General features: G+C 43.7%; 1 protein-coding gene across 1 annotated transcript in view; it reads left to right on the top strand.

Moving 5' to 3' along the window:
- DNAAF9 (dynein axonemal assembly factor 9) overlaps window positions 1–20,714 on the top strand; it is a 225,723-nt gene that overhangs the window by 22,171 nt on the left and 182,838 nt on the right. The gene's annotated exons all lie outside the window — the stretch shown is intronic.

The raw sequence follows: 20,714 nt of genomic DNA, 5'->3' as shown, positions 1-20,714 counted from the left end.
ACTTACTTACTTATTTACAAAATTTTATAACAGAAAGAAAATAAACTTTTTTTTTTCAAAATTTTCGGTCTTTTTTTAATTGTTTAGCAAAAAATAAAAGCTGCAGAGGTGATCAAATACCACCAAAAGAAAGCTCTATTTGTGGGAATAAAATGATAAAAATTCTGTTTGTATATAGTGTAGCATGACTGCGCAATTGTCATTTAGACAGCGCTGAAATCTGAAAATTGGCTTTCGCAGGAAGGGGGTGTAAGTGCCCGGTATTGAAATGGTTAAACACCTAAACCGCTCTAATTCTGAACACCAAGGGCACCTACCCCTTCACACGGCATAGTTTTTGGTAAATTGTGTTGCTCTGACACAGTGACCAGTTGTACGATGCTCAATGATAGCGATCTGCGGCGGCGGTGTACTCGGGGAAGTGCAGGCCGTGTGGCGCCAGGATTACATTAGGTGTAATGAGAAGCCGGAAAGCTTGGTGTTGTGTTTTTGGTTCCCTGATGCTGGCTGGGCTCCAGCTTCTTGCTTATTAGGTAACCCTCCCGTGGTTGGCTCGTCGCCGGGTGAGCTTTACGCTCCTGTATAAATCGCCACCCCCTGTAGGAGTCGGCCACTACCACCTGGCAGCACATTCCATATTAATAAGCTCCTCACCTTGGATCAAAGCTCCAGATTATGTCGACTAATTGGAGACTGCTGTGTAATTAAAATCATTTTATGAGCAAGTCTCGAGGAGAATGACAGTCAATTAGTACGAGGTTTAGAGCAAAGGCAGGTTCTGCCAGGGATTCCATAACTAGGGTTGTTACAAATGAATTTTGGAATGTGATATCGCACCATGCATTATAGATGACTACAAGGTAATGTGTATGTTTAGTCTGCAGATAATTAAACCCTATAAGGAATCATTGACTTCTGTCGCTATGCGATTTGCATGTGTTAAAGGAACCTTGTCAGTTGCCTAACTGTCAGTAGAAGAACTGTTACATTTGACTCTTTGGTGACCCGTGTCTCCTGCTGCAGCCCTAGTCACACTCTTCAGCACTGGACACTTCCATGAGCACCTGATGCCTTTTGTCCACCACTGAGCACTGTGGTTCCATCCTCCAGCCCCTTATGTCATCAATGTATCCTATCGTGATGTAGGGGCCAAACGAAAGGATGTGCAGTGAGGGCGCATGCGCCCAACACTCCGAACTTGGCCAACACTCCGAACTTGGCCAACACTCCGAACTTGGCCAAGCACTCCGAACTTGGCCAAGCACTCCGAACTTGGCCAAGCATTCCGAACTTGGCCAAGCACTCCGACCTTGGCCAAGCACTCCGACCTTGGCCAAGCACTCGGAACTCGGCCAAGCACTCGGAACTCGGCCAAGCACTCGGAACTCGGCCAAGCACTCGGAACTCGGCCAAGCACTCGGAACTCGGCCAGCACTCGGAACTCGGCCAGCACTCGGAACTCGGCCAGCACTCGGGGCTCGGCCAGCACTCGGGGCTCGGCCAGCACTCGGGGCTCGGCCAGCACTCGGGGCTCGGCCAGCACTCGGAGCTCGGCCAGCACTCGGAGCTCGGCCAGCACTCGGAGCGCGCCCAACACTCCCAGTACTGAATGCTGATGAAGGGGTTGTAAAGGTTAAAAAAAAAAAATAACAAACACGTTATACTTGCCTCCAATGTGCAGTTCGTTTTGCACAGAGTGGCCCCGATCCTCCTTTTCTGGGGTCCCACGGTGGCTCTTGCGGCTCCTCCCCGCATTAGATAACCCCCTCTGAGAAGCTCTCTCCCAAAGGGGGTTACCTTGCAGGTGCGCTCCTGTGTCATACACTCGGCGTCCATAGATGCCGAGTGTATGGCTCGGCCCCACCTCCCCGGCGGCCACGTCATTGTATTTGATTGACAACAGCAGGAGCCAATGGCTGCACTGCTGTCAATCTATCCAATTAGGAGCCGAGAAGCCGTGGAGAGAGCGACGTGGAGGTAAGTAAAGGGGGGTCTGGGGGTCTGGACACTGCAAGGTGTTTTTTCACCTTAAAGGGGTTGTAAAGGTACAATTCCCCCCCCCCCCCCTTAAAGCTTCCTTTACCTTAGTGCAGTCCTCCTTCACTTACCTCATCCTTCCATTTTGCTTTTAAATGTCCTTATTTCTTCTGAGAAATCCTCACTTCCTGTTCTTCTGTCTGTAACTCCACACAGTAATGCGAGGCTTTCTCCCCAGTGTGGAGTGTCGTGCTCGCCCCTTCCCTTGGACTACAGGAGAGTCAGGACGCTCTCTATGTTGCAGATAGAGAAAGGAGCTGTGTGTTAGTGGGCGTCCTGACTCTCCTGTAGTCCAAGGGAGGGGGCGAGCACGACACACGCTGTGTGTCTCAATAGACGCACACAGCCTGACGTGGGATCATGCATGCACGAGTGCACCCCTAGCAAGCAGCTTGCTAGAGGGGTACTTGGAAGGCCAGAGGGTCCTGGAGCGCTGGCGGGGGACCCCAGAAGAAGAGGATCAAGGCTGCTCTGTGCTCTTTTTTTGAAACAACATTTGCATTTTAAAGCTCATCTCAGATGATTTAGTAATTAGGCATACATTATTGCAAACATTTTCTGAAGAGACTGTGCTGTGCAGATCACTCGGAATAACTTGACATGTTGGGGACTGTCATGATACATGAAGCTCTTTGTTCCTGGATCCCCGAAGGGGGATGGAGTGCCCGGGGGGAACACCGTACAAGCTGAGCTGGAACACAAACTCTGTAAACAGTGCTCTGATTTCATGGATCCAAAGCGAGCTGCACTGTATCCCTGTAGATGTAGGCAGATTTGTGTCCGTTTACATCCTTCTCTTTTCATGATTGTCAGGCTAAATTCACCAAGTTCCACTTTTGTGGATTTGGACAGCTATAGGGGACGCACGTCTGTTTACATCCAGCCAACCATATGGATTACCTGGGACCGTTGTGATGGAGGAAGAATGAAATAAACATGGATGTCACGTCTGTAATATCCATGTCCGCCAGTGGCAGCTGTTGCTCAACATTTTTGGGGGGGCGCAAACGTAAAAAAAAAATTCCAGCCTCACTGTACCCATCAAATGCAGCCACTGTGCCATCAATTGTCACCACTGTGCCATGCCATCAAATGCAGCCACTGTGCCATCAATTGTCACCACTGTGCCATGCCATCAAATGCAGTCATTGTGCCATGCCATCAAACGCAGCCACTGTGCCATCAATTATCACCACTGTGCCATGCCATCAAATGCAGTCACCATGCCATCAATTCGCAGCCGCTGTGCCATGCCATCAATTCGCAGCCGCTGTGCCATGCCATCAATTCACAGCCGCTGTGCCATGCCATCAATTCGCAGCCGCTGTGCCATGCCATCAAACGCAGCCGCTGTGCCATGCCATCAAACGCAGCCGCTGTGCCATGCCATCAAACGCAGTCACTGTGCCATGTCATCAAACGCAGTCACTGTGCCATGCCATCAAACGCAGCCACTGTGCCCCTCAATTGTGGCCACTGTGCCAATTGTCACCACTGTGCCCTTTAATTGTCGCCACTGTGCCCATTGTTGCCACTGTGCATGTCACTGTGTCCTTTAATTGTCGCCACTGTGCCCATTGTCGCCACTGTGCCCATTGTCGCCACTGTGCCCTTTGTCGCCACTGTGCCCATTGATGCCACTGTGCCCTGTAAAATGCACTTACCTTAATCCTTCCACGTCCCTCAATGTCTTCTCCCGCCTTGGTGACGCTTCAGCCAATCAGGTTACCGATAACCAGAATCGGCAAACCTGATTGGCTGAGACGGCCGTCAGTCTTATCCAAGGGACGCAGCCCCCGTACGTTCCGAGGATAAGACATCCGGGAGACGAGGGCTGTACTCGGAAAGCCTATCAGAGCTGATGGCTCTGATAGGCACTTCCGCACAGCCAACCAGCTGCCGTTATTCAGGTGGTCGCGATCAATGTCCGGCCACCTGAATAGACCAGTGGCAACAATATGCAACGCATGAATGTATGTTATTTTCAGTGGCGGTGCGGAGCCAGAGGGGGCGGCGCTCCAGCGCCCTCTATGGACGGACCGCCGCTGATGTCCGCTCTGATCCCTATCGGCTGGGGATCAGTTCAGGATTCAGGGTCCCCTGCTGAGATGAAACAGAGGTGCCCGCCTGAAAGGGGCAATATGCTGAGATGAAACAGAGGTACCCGCCTGAAAGGGGCAATAAGATTGTGCCCAGGTTTGCTTTTGTGGGTCTGGGCGGATATAGTTGAACGCATATGTTTTCATCCGGCCGCCCATAGTGATTCCATTGTGATGGAGGAAAAATAGAATAAGCATTGATTTCACACAGAAACACAGCACAGACGTCTATAAAACGCGATTGAATCACATTCTATTTTGTGATCCCATGTGTTCTGGAATGCATCTGAAATCGCATTGGTGGGAACTAGGGCTAACTGTGTTAGTGTGTGGCCAAAACTCTGCAAAAATGCTGACCTTGTGCGCACACTTACCTCTTTTCCCTTGGTCGGTTGATGACTCTGTTTGCATTTAAATTGATATTAAACGTTCTAGTTTATTGCTATATATAATAATAACAAACCTGCCTATACTTCCCTGCTCTGTGTAATAGTTTTGTAGCAGTGGGACTCAGGAGCGAGCCTGCACGAATGCCCCCGTGGGAAACGGCTTTTTGTAGAGGCACCCGATTAAAAAGGGGAGGAGCCAAGGTCCCCCATCGGCTCTCCTGGCTCCTCATCTTCCTAAGGTGAAAAAACCTTAACCGCGTGCCAACTGCCTAATACACTTATACGTTGACAGAATGGCATGGGCAGGCAAAGCAACATACAGGTACGTTGCTTTAAATCTGCCGCCTAGTGGGCACACGTGCCCGCCGCGTGCTCCATGACTGTGCCTGCGGGACCCACGGACTAGATGTCTGCCGGTTTCCCGCGATCGTGTCACGGGGAGATGCCTATGTATACAAGGCATTTCCCTGTTCTGCCTAGTGACAGGACACTGATCTACTGATCCCTGTAATTTGATAGGTGTAGGGTGCACTAACACCTGTTATAAGATCACCTAGCACATCACACATTTTTCTCTCCCACATTGCACATTATTTGGACTGGATTACACCACTCCACAGCGCTGTTTTATCATTTCATCCTTTGAGCGTGCGTTCAAAGATCACTTTGATACTTTGTTTTATACTTTTAAATGGGATTTTTTATTCCGTTTTTAAACAGCTGCTTTTAGGATAATACCTTGATTTTACTGACTGGTATCTCCTTTACTTGCTTGATGTCTCACACCCTTTCCACTCTCACTTTGGAATAGTTGATACATTGTTCCCTGGCGCCGGAAGTGCAATTCTAGGCCTTTTTCTTGCACCTTTTACATATCCTACAATATAAAACGCCAAATTTCCATGCAAAATAATGGTACCGCTTTCAGCACCTAAAATCTGAAAGAATCATACCGCCAGGGAGGTTAATGCCACACGATAATTTTTCGGCATGAAAAAAAACGACGCTTTTCCAACTTCATCATTAAAACGACGTTGCCCACACACCATCCTTTTAAAAAAATGCTCTAGCAAAGCGCAGTGACGTACAACACGTACAACGGCACTAAAAAGAGGAAGTTCCATGCGGATGACGCCACCCTTGGGGCTACTTTAGCTGATTCCATGTTGGTAAAAGACGATTCGCACTTTTCTGTCTGTTACAGCGTGATGAATGTGCTTACTCCATTATGAACGGTAGTTTTACCAGAACGCGCGCTCCCGTCTCATAACTCGCTTCTGAGCATGCGCGGGTTTTTAACATGGGTTTTAACCCACACACGATCATTTTTTACAACCCAAAAAACGACATAGTTTAAAACGACGTTAAAAAATGCAGCATGTTTTTTTTTTGTCGTTTTTCAGAAGCCGAAAAATGATGTGAAGCCCACACACGATCATTTTAAATTAAATTTTTTAAAAACGTTTTTTTTTCATGCCGAAAAATGATCGTGTGTACGCGGCAAAAGGCTTTACAACCCCTTTGACTACTAAAATTAGTAGTTATATGCAAAGTACAAACCTGACAGTCCTGCTGGTCGCACACAGAGTGTAGGCAGTGTTTAGTACCACCGGCAAAGATTTATTTTTCTTGCATGTCCCCTTCGGATCTACAGCGACTGCACTTCCAAGTGCACTTGTAGTTTGACATTGTAGTGCAAATTGGATTTGCCTTTCATAAATAACCCCCAATATCCCTTCCATGTTCACCAGTCCTAATTCATTTACAGACAGATGAAAACTCCTATATAGTGAGAAGCCAGATGTATTAATGAATCAGCTGTAACGCCTCCCTCACTAGCAGCTGTGCTGACCCTAAACCTGAAATACGAGAATGACTTCTGCTGACACAGAAATCTACATGGGAACATTTTTTAGGAGTTCTCACAGCGACAACAAGCTGGGAAATGCGTGTTTGATGTAACAGATTAGTTCTGGGAGTTTGAAGTCCCATTATAGTCCTATATGAGGACAAGACCCAGCCTGATCTTGGCATGACTGTACAGGTATGATGGGGGAGGGGGCCGGGATCGGAGCGAGCATGGACATCTCCGAGCCTCCATGGAGTAGAGATTCCTTTCTGAACCTTTTCAACACCGAGAAACCCTTGAGATAACGTTCTGGTCTCAGGGAACCCCTACTAATACCGTATTTATCGGGGTATTGCGCGCTCCGGCGTATAGCGCGCACCCCTAAAGTGGACCCGCATTCCTGTGGAAAAAAGATTTTTGTACTTACAGTTTTCGTGTCTTGCGCAGCGGCATCGTCGGGTCCGGCGTCCGTCTGCGGCTTCGGGTGTCCTCTTCGTCGGGTCCGGCGTCCTTCTGCGGCGTCCTTCCCGCTCGTTTCCCGCGCCCAGTTTGAATACTGCGCCGGCATATACCCAGCGCAGTACACTCGTGTATAGTCGGGCAGGCTCTGCTACTCTCGCGCTCACGTCCTGTACGTCCAGGACGTGAGCGCGAGAGGAGCCGAGACTGCACGACTATGCACAAGTGTACTCTGCTCGGTATATGCCGGCGTAGTATTCAAACTCGGCGCGGGAAAGCGGGTATTGGCGTATATCGCGCACCCACGATTTTGCCTTGATTTTCAGGGCAAAAAAGTGCACGGTATATGCCGATAAATACGGTAACTAATTACTATATCTACAACCCACGATACATTAGAGCAGGGGTCTCCAAACATTCTAAACAAAGGGCCGCTTTATTGTCCTTCAGACTCTTGGAGGGCCGGACTTTGGCCAGCAGGGGTGGAAATTTTCCTGGCATCAGTGGGACTAAACATCTGGTATTAGGGGGAGAAATAGTGCCCCATCGTTGGTATCATAGGGAGGAATAAAGCCCCATTAGTGGTGTCAGTGGGAGAAATGGTGCTCCACTGTCAAATCAGTGGGAGGGATAGTGCCTCAAGGGCCGGATAAAGGCAAGCAAAGGGCCGCATTCGGCCCTCGGGCCGCAGTTTGGAGACCACTGCATTAGTGTGATGGCCAGGGAGAAGAATGCTCCTTACACTTGTCATTGGGAAGAATTATCCCCTTCCTGATCGACAAAAAAAGATTAACCACTTCAGCCCCGGACCATTTGGCTGCCAAATGACCAGGCCCCTTTTTGCGATTCGGCACTGCGTCGCTTTAACTGACAATTGCGCGGTCGTGTGACGTGGCTCCCAAACCTTTTTTTCCCCACAAATAGAGCTTTCTTTTGGTGGTATTTGATCACCTCTGCGGTTTTTATTTTTTGCGCTATAAACAAAAATAGAGCCACAATTTGGGGAAAAAAAAGCAATATTTTTTACTTTTTGCTATAATAAATATCCCCCAAAAATATATATAAAAATATTTTTTCCTCAGTTTTAGGTCAATACGTATTCTTCTACATATTTTTGGTAAAAAAAATTGCAATAACCGTTTGATTGGTTTGTGCAAAAGTCATAGCGTCTACAAAATAGGGGATAGTTTTTTTATGGCATTTTTATTAATATATATTTTTTTTGGTAGAAATGGCGACGATCAGCGGTTTTTATTTTATTATTGTGACTGCGACATTATGGCGGACACATCGCACACTTTTGACTCTATTTTGGGACCATTGTCATTTATACAGCGATCAGTGCTATAAAAATGCACTGATTACTGTATAAATGTGACTGGCAGTGAAGGTGTAAACCACTAGGGGGCGAGGAAGGGGTTAAAGGGGTTGTAAAGGTACAATTTTATTTTCCTAAATAGCTTCCTTTACCTCAGTGCAGTCCTCCTTCACTTACCTCATCCTTCCATTTTGCTTTTAAATGTCCTTATTTCTTCTGATAAATCCTCACTTCCTGTTCTTCTGTCTGTAACTCTGCACAGTAATGCGAGGCTTTCTCCCTGGTGTGGAGAAAGCCTCTTGAGGGGGCGAGCAGGAGAGTCAGGACGCCCACTAACACACAGCTCCTTTCTCTATCTGAAAAGTAGAGTGTCCTGACACTCCTGCTCGCCCCCTCCCCCCTCAAGATGCTCTCTCCACACCAGGGAGAAAGCCTCGCATTACGGTGTGGAGTTACAGACAGAAGAACAGGAAGTGAGGATTTCTCAGAAGAAATAAGGACATTTAAAAGCAAAATGGAAGGATGAGGTAAGTGAAGGAGGACTGCACTAAGGTAAAGGAAGCTATTTAAGGAATTATTTTTTAACCTTTTACAGCCCCTTTAACCACTTAAAGGATCACTAAAGGATTTTTTTTTTTTTTTTTTTTTTTAGCCAAATAGCTTCCTTTACCTTACTGCAGTCCTGGTTTCATGTCCTCATTGTTCGTTTTTGCTCTGATGTTGCTGTAATCCTTCTCTGTTCTGAACACTTCCTGGTTTTCTTTTTCCTGATGGAAAAAGTCATGGGAGATTTCTCTCTGTGGTCACTAATCAAGGAGGTGTGATTACTGAGTGTCTAAAACCCCACAGCACCAATCAGTTTAGTTTTACAAACCATCACTGCCCTGTATTGGCTCTTTGTCTCTGTACATCACAGAAGCAGGAAACAACATGCAAAAACAAAACTGAAACTGTAGGTACATTATATGATTGATTTTTATCTATTTTTAATCATTTTTTTTTTTTTTTTTCAAATATTTTTATTAGGTTTTCAAAATGTATAAGTACAGATTAACACAACATATTATAGCATCTTATTTTTCAACAAAAAAGAGATATATTGTACAAACAATGAGGAAGAACATTGTGAATACTATACTGTGGAGGCTTAACAACAGTGTAATCTAACACTCTAAACAATGAGGGTAAAGCGGGGGATTGGGAGAAAGGGGAGAAAAAGACAATGTTTATCCATGTTAAGAAGGGTGATGACCAAAGAGCGCAGAAGGAAAAGCTCATTGTGTACAGACAATATATCCGATTGTTATATTCCTATAAGAAATTAAACTAATATAAAGAGATTCATGTAACAGACTAACAATATCAATTGTCTAACATATTTTTAAATTCTCCAGAGTCTATAAATTGCAACCAGCATGCCCATTTTTTGTAAAACTTTTCGGAGGAATCCGAAGATTGACTGATCAAATCTTCCATATTTGCTATGTGTTGGGTTTTTCTCAACCAGTCAGAAATAGATGGAGGAGAAGGTTGAAGCCATTTTGCGGGAATGCAGAGTTTAGCTGCATTTATTAGGTGTAAGATTATTGAATTTTTGTAAACCGAATTTGGCAAGGTAGAATGATGCAACAAGTACTGTTGAGCGTTAAAATCCGGAGCATATGTAGTGATTTTGTATATCATATCGTGGACTTGTTCCCAAAATGGTTTGATGTTTTTACAATCCCACCATATATGGAGTAGTGTACCTACCTCCGAATTACATCTCCAACACAAGGGGGATACATTTGGGCTAAATTTATTAATGACATGGGGAGTCCTGTACCATCGTGAATACAACTTGTATCCGTTTTCTTGGGTAAGTACGTTCAGAGATCCCTTGTGTATCCTGCGGAACACTGTTTCCCACTGTTCCGAAGAGAGAGATATATTTAATTCTTCCTCCCATTTTAGATTAGATATATCAGTTTTTATATCAAATCCTGAGTAGAATAAAGAATGTAGTGTAGAAATCAAATGTTTTTGGGGAGATTTTTTCAGACATAAAATTTCAAATGGGGTTTTCAGTCTGTGCCAGTTGTAGCCAGGGTGTGGTTTATTCGCAAATTGACAAATAATCTCAAAATCATGTTGAGATATATTATCGTCCGGGTGATCTGCAAGAAAGGACTCATACGATACAGTGGCACCGTGTTTAAAAAGCATGTTAATTCTTAATGTGTCATTCAGACACGGGCCAGTAGGCTGTGTATAATATCCTCCCAAATGTATTTCTGGGTTGTGAAGCAAAGGAGTCAAAGGACCATATACCGATGAAACTTTAAATTTTTTACAAAGAGATTTGAAAATGCGTAATGTGTTTCCAGTGATTAAATGGGAGTTAACTCTTTTAGGGATTTTACTGGGATGAATCCAAGGCAAGTGAGTTAGGGGGATAAGTTGCGAGTAAGATGATTCTTCCAGGTTAACCCAATCTTTTACATGTGCATGTAGATGCCAGTCTGCAATACGGGTCAAATGACATGCCCAATAGTATTTTTGTAAATCCGGCAAACCTATTCCCCCCAAAAGTTTGGGGACTATGAGCTTATCCCATTTTATTCTAGGTTGTCTCATGTTCCAAATGAATTTCAGGCACATTCGTTTGAAGGTCCTAAAGAATGTGCATGGAACTCTCGTTGGTATAGTTTGTAGCAGGTATAGAAATCTTGGGAGAACGTTCATTTTAATAATATCCGCCCTCCCAAACCATGAGAAGAAATTCGAGCCCCACTTAAGTAGATCAGCTTTAATTGTGGTAAGTAGTGGTATAAAGTTCTTATCAAACAAGTCTTTCACGTTAGGCGTTAAATTAACCCCTAGGTAAGTCAGGCATTCCTTTTCCCAACTAAAAGGAAAGTTTTGTTGGCAAAGTGATACAACAGAACCTGGCAGAGAAATATTCAGAGCCTTAGATTTGACGAAGTTAATTTTCATATTAGAGATGTTATAAAATAGAGAAAGGTCCTTTAATAAATTGGGAATAGTAGTGATGGGACTAGATAGGAATAATAGGATGTCATCTGCATAAGCAGCTAATTTATAAGTTTTATCATTTATAGTGATGCCCATGACATCCGTGTTCATTCTGAGTTTACATAAAAAAGGTTCCAATATGAGTACAAAAATTATTGGAGAAAGTGGGCATCCCTGTCTTGTTCCATTCGACACAGAGAAAGCCTCTGACAGTCCGCCGTTAACTTTGACCTTAGCCGTGGGTGATGAGTATAATAATTGAATGAATTGAAGTAATCTGTCTTGTAGTCCTATAGCTTTTAGTGCTTCATGCATATAATCCCAGGCTATCCTGTCAAAGGCTTTCTCTGCGTCGAGGGATAATAAAAATCCTGGTGAACTATTATTCTGGAGCCAATTTTGAATAAGGATCGCTTTTGTGGTATTATCTCTCGCCTCCCTACCTGGAATAAATCCAACCTGATCTAGGGCAATAAGATTGGGCAATAAGGGCAACAAGCGATTAGCAATAATTTTAGCGTACAATTTAACATCTACGTTCAGGAGCGAGATAGGTCTGTAGTTGGATACCATTGTTATATCTTTATCAGGTTTAGGAATTACCGCTATATGTGCTTCTAATAAATTTTTAGCAATATCTGGGGGAGTAGGAATAGAGTTGAATGCTTGTAAAAAATTTGGGATAATAATTTCTGGGAAAGTTTTATAATAGTTCACCGTAAACCCATCAGGTCCTGGGCTCTTGCCTGTATTCAGTTGGTTAAGAGCTAGTAAGGTCTCGGTTAAATCTATAGGTTTCTCCAGATTTTTAGCGATTGTCAAATCTATAGGTTTAGGACTATATGTTTTCAGAAAATCCGAGATGAGATTTTTTCTATCCAGTGAATCCCTAGGAGGAATCATAGTGGGCAAGTTATATAAATGGGAGTAGAATTTCCTGAACTGGTTTGCAATATCATTGGAATTGCTGTACGATCTCCCAGCAGAATCAGATATGGAGTATATGTTACTATTTGTCTTTGATTTTTCAGAATTAATAGTGTTAGCTAAAAGTCTACTGATTTTGTTGCCAAATTCATAAAAGACTTTTCTTGATAGATTTAAATTGCGTTTGATTTTTTTTTCTAGCAGCAAAAGGAGTTCTTCCCTGGCTTTAATAAGTTCTGAAAGAGTTTCCTTTGCTAATGATTGTTTATGTTTTTTTTCCAAACAATTTATTCTGTCTGTGAGATCTTTAATGTACATCTGTCTCAACTTATTTCTTCTAGAAGCTAAGGAAATTAGTTCACCTCTGAGTACGCATTTGTGTGCTAACCAAATGTTTAAAGGATGAGCATCTGTTGAATTATTATCTTCAAAATAATGTGCCAGTTTAGTTTTTAGTGATTCAACGTTGCTGGTGTCATTTAGCAGGGAATTATCAAGTTTCCATATAGGAGGTACTAAAGGTTTTTCCTTGAATGATACAGACATAGCTATTGGATTGTGATCCGAAATAATCATAGGGTCTATAGTAGCATCTATGAGAGTATCTAAGCCAATTTGAGATATCAATAGATAATCCAACCGTGAATATGTATTGTGGGGCGATGAGTAAAATGTAAAATCTTTACCATTAGGATGTAAAGTTCGCCACGCATCATGTAGTGACAATTTGTGAAGGGAATTTTTAATTGTCCTGAGAGCTTTGTATGATATTTTGGAAGATCCAGATGATGTATCTAGTAGAGGGTTGAGGGCTAGATTAAAATCCCCCCCAACAATGAGCATGCCGGTCGCAAAAGATTCAAGAGTTTCCAACGTACGTGTAAAGAATGGAGCATGTGATTTATTAGGTGCATACAAATTAGCAATTGTGATAGGAACATTAAAAAGAGAGCCCTTGAGAAACAAGAATCTTCCTTCGCTATCAATTTTGGAGTCTATTAACTTAAAAGGACAATATTTAGATACCAAAATGGAGACTCCTGCCGTTTTAGAGTCAGGGTTGGTAGCATTATAAATATGAGGGAATCTTTTGTCTTTAAATATCGGAACGTTATCCGTCTTAAAATGGGTCTCCTGAAGTAATATGATGTCAGCCTTAGATCTAGTAAGTATTAAAGATAATTTAGACCTCTTTTCGGGCACATTAAGGCCTTTTACATTTAAGGAATAGAATTTAACCTTGTTTAGTGGAGTTGTCGAGTTTGCAATTGGATGAGTCATCGCCTCAAAAGGGAAGGGTATGTGAGGGATAAGAGTAACAGCGGGGGTGAGAACAGGACAATTTATTGAATAGAATAGAAATATAAAGAAGATAATAAGTAAAATAAAATCAACAAGAAAAAAAAAAAAAAAAAAAATTGTATATCAAATCCAGACAATTGATATTTATAACACAAGTATTATGTGTATACAAATGCCTCAGAACTATAGACTATTAAGGAGAAAAATAAATAAATGAAATAAATAAAAAAGGGGACCACCCTTTAGGGCGGTAAAATCGGTAAGAAATAAAGCAGACTCTTCTTGTCACTGACCCTAATAGGGTTAGGATAGAGAGCTCTACTTTGTGGGGGTTGGAATGAAACTGAACCAAGATAGAGCCTAGGATCCGCAGACTGCCCACCACTACAGACCTGCAAAGCATTGTATGTGTTAGCAGTAGGAGATCGAGACGGGAGTAGAAAAGTATCCATTAATCTAAATATTTGACCAGAGGGCATAACAGTGTTTCGGTGTGTATCAAAGTATCAAAAATCTACCTTACAACATCTCATTAGAAGAGTAATCAAAACATGCCAATTTTTCTTTTAAATAGAGTGGATACTCTTCTGTCAACAATAAATAAAAAAAAAAGAGAAACACGTGAAAATTAGTGAATTGGCAACAGCATCAATAAAGTGAATTTGTATTGCAATTTTATACACTCAAATAAAAAGAAAAACTAATACAGATATGTAGGGATATAATAGGCTGTGTAACTTTTGTGATACAGCCAACAAAACCGTCTCCTTCAAACCACAATAAATATATTTATTGCAAGATCCCTTGCGGAAAGCATTCAAATGGGAAATTTTTAAAATTTTTTTTTTTTTTTTTCCCTGCTAGAGATTGAATCTCCGACATGAGCATCTATCAGCCAGAGTGCAAAAATAGAACAACTATATAATATGCACTAAGATTGCACCAGTGTTTGGACATTTGCTCAGACCAATACCGAACATACACACATTAATTATAGCATTATGAACTAATATTAAAAAGAAAACAACAAAAACATAGATAGATAATCAAAACATGAGAAGCAGCTTGCAAGAGGAAGATCTTCAGTATTCTCTCCTAGATTTTCTATTGCGTGTTGAGCTGGGAGAATGGATGTCGGCGTGTTGATCTCTTGAAGATAAGGGTGATTTCTCCGTCGACAATGAACGACGTCGTCTGTATCTGGACGGTGCTACTTCCATCACATCATCATGCGCATTTTCTTTCTTATTAGAATTAGAACGAAATCTGAAATCTGCGTACCAATCCGGAACATCCATATAAGGGATATCCATTGCGCGGCAGAAGGGATGCAAATCCTCAGGTACCCTCAGGAGAGCTGAGTGACCCTGATAGGTGGCTAACAGTCCGAATGGGAACTTCCACCGATAGATTATATTTTTGCTGCGTAGTGCTTCCAGTAGAGGTCTCAGGTCTCTCCTATGTTGGAGTGTAATGAATGATAAGTCCTGGTAGATTTGGATTAGCGTCCCCTCATACACGCACTTAGATCGTAGCTTGGCGTTTCTTAAAATTTCTTCTTTAAGTTGAAAATCGCAAAGACAGCATATAACATCCCTTGGCGGATCAGTGGCTCTGCCTTTTGGTTTAAGGGCTCTGTGTAGGCGCTCCATTTTGATCGCTGATGCTGCGGGACGGCCCAAGAGATTATTGAACAGTCCAGTGATGACTGATGTAAGATTGTCATTTTCTACATTTTCTGGAAGACCCCGAATCCGTAAATTATGGCGACGGCTTCGGTTCTCCAAATCTTCCACTTGGCGATGCAACTCTCTCAGGTGGAGTGTATGAGAATCTACTTTGCGATTCACATGACGTATTACAGCGCTGTGTTGCGCAGTTGTTTTTTCCACTTCTACCACTCGCGCTGTAACTGCGCGTACCTCTATAGTAAGTTCAGCTATGGCGGCTGCCAATGTAGTCTTTATGTCCGCTGCAACCGAGTGGAGGTCTTCCAAACTAGGTCGTTGTGCCAAATCATTGGGTGTCCCGACATTGTGGTCACGATTTAAGGGCGAAATACCGTCGGGTGTAATTTGCGGATGCTGTGAGCCCGGTAGGTTCTCCATTATGACCGCCTATGTGTCTCCGGTGCAAGATTACAAGGGGCTGTATTTTTGTCAATATCCTTTAGATTTAGTCGCAACTTGCACAAAATATGCCCGGGTGTATACTGATCTCCGGTATGGTTCGTTGGGTATCAAGAACGGCTTACCGGTGTCCCGATCAGCCAATTTAGGTCTGCAATAGCGGGAGCTCTCAGACTAGGCAACCATCTTCAGTCCTGGCTAGACCACGCCCCCTATTTTTAATCATTTTTAAAAGGAATCAGTTAACTATTATGTCTCTATACCCTGTAACCAGTCATTTCAGCTAAAAAAAAATGTTTTCCTTTACAACTTCTTTAAGCCCCGGACCTTTAGGCAGGTAAAGGACCAGGCCAGTTTTTGCGATTCGGCACTGCGCCGCTTTAACTGACAATTGCGCGGTCATGTGACGTGGCTCCCAAACAAAATTGGCGTCCTTTTTTTCCCATAAATAGAGCTTTCTTTTGGTGGTATTTGATCACCTCTGCGGTTTTTATTTTTTGCGCTATAAACAAAAATAGAGCGACAATTTTGAAAAAAATTCAATATTTTTTACTTTTTGCTATAATAAATATCCCCAAAAATATATAAAAACATTTTTTTCCTCAGTTTAGGCCGATACGTATTCTTCTACTTATTTTTGGTAAAAAAAAATCGCAATAAGCGTTTATCAATTGGTTTGCGCAACATTTTTAGCGTTTACAAAATAGGGGATAATTTTATTGCATTTTTTTTTTTTTTTTTTTTTTTTACTACTAATAGCGGCGATCAGCGATTTTTTTCGTGACTGCGACATTATGGCGGACACTTCGGACAATTTTGACACATTTTGGGACCATTGTCATTTTCACAGCAAAAAATGCATTTAAAATGCATTGATTACTGTGAAAATGACAATTGCAGTTTGGGAGTTAACCACTAGGGGCCGCTATAGGAGTTATGTGTGACCTCATTTGTGTTTCTAACTGTAGGGGGGTGTGGCTGTAGGTGTGACGTCATTGATTGTGGTTCCCTATATCAGGGAACACACGATCAATGACAGCGCCACAGTTAAGAACGTGGAAGCTGTGTTTTCACACAGCTCTCCCCGTTCTTCAGCTCGGGGGACCGATCGCGGGACTCCAGCGGCGATTGGGTCCGCGGGTCCCACGGTCACGGAGCTTTGGACCGGGTCGCGGGAGCGTGCCCGCGACCCACGGCTGGGCACTTAAAGAGGATGTACCTGTATGTGCTTGTGCCCAGCCGTGCCATTCTGCCAACGTATATGTGCAGGAGGCGGTCCTTAAGTGGTTAAGTGTGTCCTAGGGAGTGATTGTAACTGTTAGGGGGGCGTGGCTTACTGTGACATGTCACTGATCGCTGCTCCCGATGAGAGGCAGCAGGAGATCAGTGATGTGTCATTAGGCAGAATGGGGAGATGCATTGTTTACACTGGCCTCTCCCCGTTCTGCAGCTCTGTGACCCTATCACGGGAAATTCAAAATGACGTAAATATACGTCACTTTGCCCAGGCCGTCCCATTCTGCCAACCTATATATCCGCGGGAACCGGTCTTTAAGTGGTTAATGGTGTCAGTGGGAACTTACCTGAGAGGCAGAAATTGCTCAGGGAACAGAATGCTCCTTTACAGAATCCTGTACGTTGGTCTGAGGCGCGCATGTGGGTCCAAACTCATTGTCCACCGGGACCTGACGATTTTTTTCCCAAGAGAAGCAGAAAGGCAAACTGTGCTACTTGTTTACTATGTAAACAAGGCTGATCGCCGTTCTCTGAGAAGGGAAGGTAGTGATCCTGTGTTTATGCTAAGCAGGAACACGGATCTCCTGTATTCTCACAGTAACAAGCAACTCCCCCACAGTTAGTAAGCACTCCCTAGGAACACATTTAACCCTTTGATCGCCCTTGATGTTGACCTCTTTCCTGCCAGTGTCATTAGTACAGTGACAGTGCACTGATCATTTTATTGGTGTCACTGGTTCCCCAAATGTCCAGCTATAAGTCACTGATTATCACCATTACAAGGAAAAAATAAAAAATAATTTCATAAAAATATCCCATAGTTTTGTAGAAGCGATAACTTTTGCACAAACCAATCAATATACACTTATTGGGACTTTTTTCTACCAAAAATTTGTAGCAAAAAAAATGGCCTAAATTTATGAAGAAACTTGGGGCTAGATTCAGCAATGAATTACGCCGCGTAAATTCAAAGCTGCGCCGGCGTATCTTCTGTCTGTATTGAAGAAAGCAAGACACGCCGACATTAGCCTAAGATCCGACTGGCGTAAGTCTCTTACACCGTCGTATCTTAGGGTGCATATTTACGCTGGCCGCTAGGTGGCGCTTCCGTCATTTTCGGCGTATAATATGCAAATGACCTAGATACGCCGATTCACAAATTTACGTACGCCCGGCGCTATTTTTTTACGTCGTTTACGTTAGTCTTTTTCGGCGTAAGGTTACTCCTGCTATTAGGAGGCGCACGCAATGTTAAGTATGGCCGTCGTTCCCGCGTCAACAAGTTTGCGTAAGTCGTTCGCGAATAGGGCTGGATGTAATTTACGTTCACGTCGAAACCAATGACGTCCTTGCGGCGTACTTTGGAGCAATGCACACTGGGAAATTCCACGGACAGCGCATGCGCCGTTTGGGAAAAACGTCAATCACGTCGGATCACCAAGAATTAACATAAAACACGCCCCCCTCATCCACATTTGAATTACGCACGCTTACGCCGGCCCCATTTACGCTACGCCGCCGTAACTTAGAAGGCAAGTGCTTTGTGAATACAGCATTTGCCTCTCTAACTTACGGCGGCGTAGCGTAAATACGCTGCGCCGCCGTAACAATGCGCGCCCCTACCTGAATCTAGCCCTTGATCTTTTCCATGTTTTATTGGATATGTTTTATAGCAGAAATTAAATTTTTTATTTTTATTTTTTCAAAATTGTCGCTTTTTAATTTTTTTGTTTATAGCGCAAAAAATAAAAACCGCAGAGGTGTTCAAATACCACCAAAAGAAAGCTCTACTTGACAAAGGAAACAAAGGACAATAATTGGGTACAGCGTCGCACAACCGCGCAATTGTCAGATAAAGTAACGCAGTACCGTGTCACAAAAAATGGCCTGGTCATGAAGGGGGTAAAATTGGCGCTGAAGTGGTTAAAGCAATTGCACTGCATGCAAAAAAACGATGATGCATACACATTTTACCTTCATTCAAGAACAAACAAAAAAAGTAGAATATTGCAGCTTACTCATTCTTAGATGTTGTGGCTGCATTTGTTTTCTTCTTTTAGATTAAGATCAGTTTCTGCAAGCACACCGATCTATCTGCTGATCCTGCTAGAAATTCTGTGTCCTTGAGCTTCGTTCACACTCGAGGGCTTTGTCGCTCGAAGCTCAGAAAATGCTATTTGTTTTCAGTAGCCCTTGTTCTTCCCGTCTGAGCGAGCTGTCGCATTTCGCCTGTCACTCGGAAAAGTACATGAGCCACTTTTCAGGCAGAATTGAGTATTGTTGTCCCACTGAGGGCACGTCGGTGTTAAAAACGTCTGAAAAGTGCGAAATGCTTGCTTACTACGTTGCCGCCACTTAACCAGCCGGTCGCTTGTCGCAGCACCTCCATACCGCAGGCTTTACCCAGTGGGAATATATCCCTGGCTCTTTGTTTTAATGCTACTTAAAGTGGATGTAAACCCAATTTTTTATTTATTTTTTTGCTGTCACAATGTACAGTATACGATTTCCTATCTGTGCCCAGTCTTGCCACACAGGGGCAGATTCACGTACAGCCGCGCAAAATTGTGCGGGCGTAACGTATCTGATTTACGTTACGCCTCCGCAACTTACACGGGCAAGTGCTGTATTCTCAAAGCACTTGCTCCGTAAGTTGCGGCGGCGTAGCGTAAATCACCCGGCAGAATTGAAATTAGCCGGGTAGGGGGCGTGTATCATTTAAATCAAGTGCGTCCCCGCGCCGAACGAACTGCGCATGCGCCGTCCGTAAAATTTCCCAGTGTGTATTGCTCCAAATGACGTCACAAGGACGTCATTGGTTTGGACGTGAACATAAATGACGTCCAGCCCCATTCACGGACGACTTGCGCAAACAACTTTTTAAAATTTCGACGCGGGAACTACGGCCATACTTAACATTGGCTGCGCCTCATATAGCAGGGGCAACTTTACGCCGGGAAAAGCCTAACGTAAACGTCGTAACTTTGCTGCGTCGGCCGCGCGTACGTTCGGGAATTCGCGTATCTAGCTAATTTGCATACTCAACGCGGAATTCGACGGAAGCGCCACCTAGCGGTCAAAAAAAAATGCAGTTAAGATCCGACGGCGTAAGAGAATTACTTACGCCTGTCGGATCTAATGGATATCTATGCTTAACTGATTCTAAGAATCAGGCGCATAGATACGACGGGTCGGATTCGGACTTACGACAGCGTACATGGCGCTGCGCCGTCGTAAGTCCTCTGAGAATCCGGGCCACAGAGTTAATCCAGCTCTGAGCAATCCTCTTTTATTGTTCAGGGAAATAAAACGGACTTACAGAGAAAAACCTTAGTCCGTTCCACCCCCTTGCTGTGAGTGACAGGTTATTTACATATCTCATGCACTAGCCTGGAGACGGGCATTATTTTTTAATTCCCACCCCCACTCCTTTTCTGAAGTCATGTGGTTACTTTTCTGGATTTTGACTGGCTGTTAGTGATCATGGCAGAATTTAGTTTAAGGAATACACAGGAAAAAATGCATGTTGACAAGGGGAGTGTAGAGGTGGGCGGGGAGTCTACTGACATCGCGACTCCACCCACAGAGCTCCAGACAACAGATCCACCCACAGAATCTGCAGTTTTTCAGTTCTTATAACAGACAGAGGGGAGACATTTGACAGGTGAGGATACATGCAGGAGGCATCTATATCCTTATAGATCAGCACTATGGCAGGAGTTTAGAAAGGATGAGAGCGGCTTTACATCCACTTTAATGCTTTAGTCTATAAGTGCTCAACCTGTGGCCCTCCAGCTGTTGCGGAACTACAAGTCCCATGATGCATTGCAAAGCTAACAGTTACAAGCACGACTCCCAAAGGCAGAGGCATTATGGGAATTGTAGTTCAGGAACAGCTGGAGGACCGCAGGTTGAGTACCTATGCTGTAATCCAGGGATATGGAATTGGCAGAC

This window comes from Rana temporaria, chromosome 1, assembly GCF_905171775.1.
Source record: "Rana temporaria chromosome 1, aRanTem1.1, whole genome shotgun sequence".
In the NCBI taxonomy this organism is placed as follows: Eukaryota; Metazoa; Chordata; class Amphibia; order Anura; family Ranidae; genus Rana; species Rana temporaria.
Note: the sequence above shows the minus strand (reverse complement) of the source record. Positions and strands in the feature narration are given on the sequence as shown.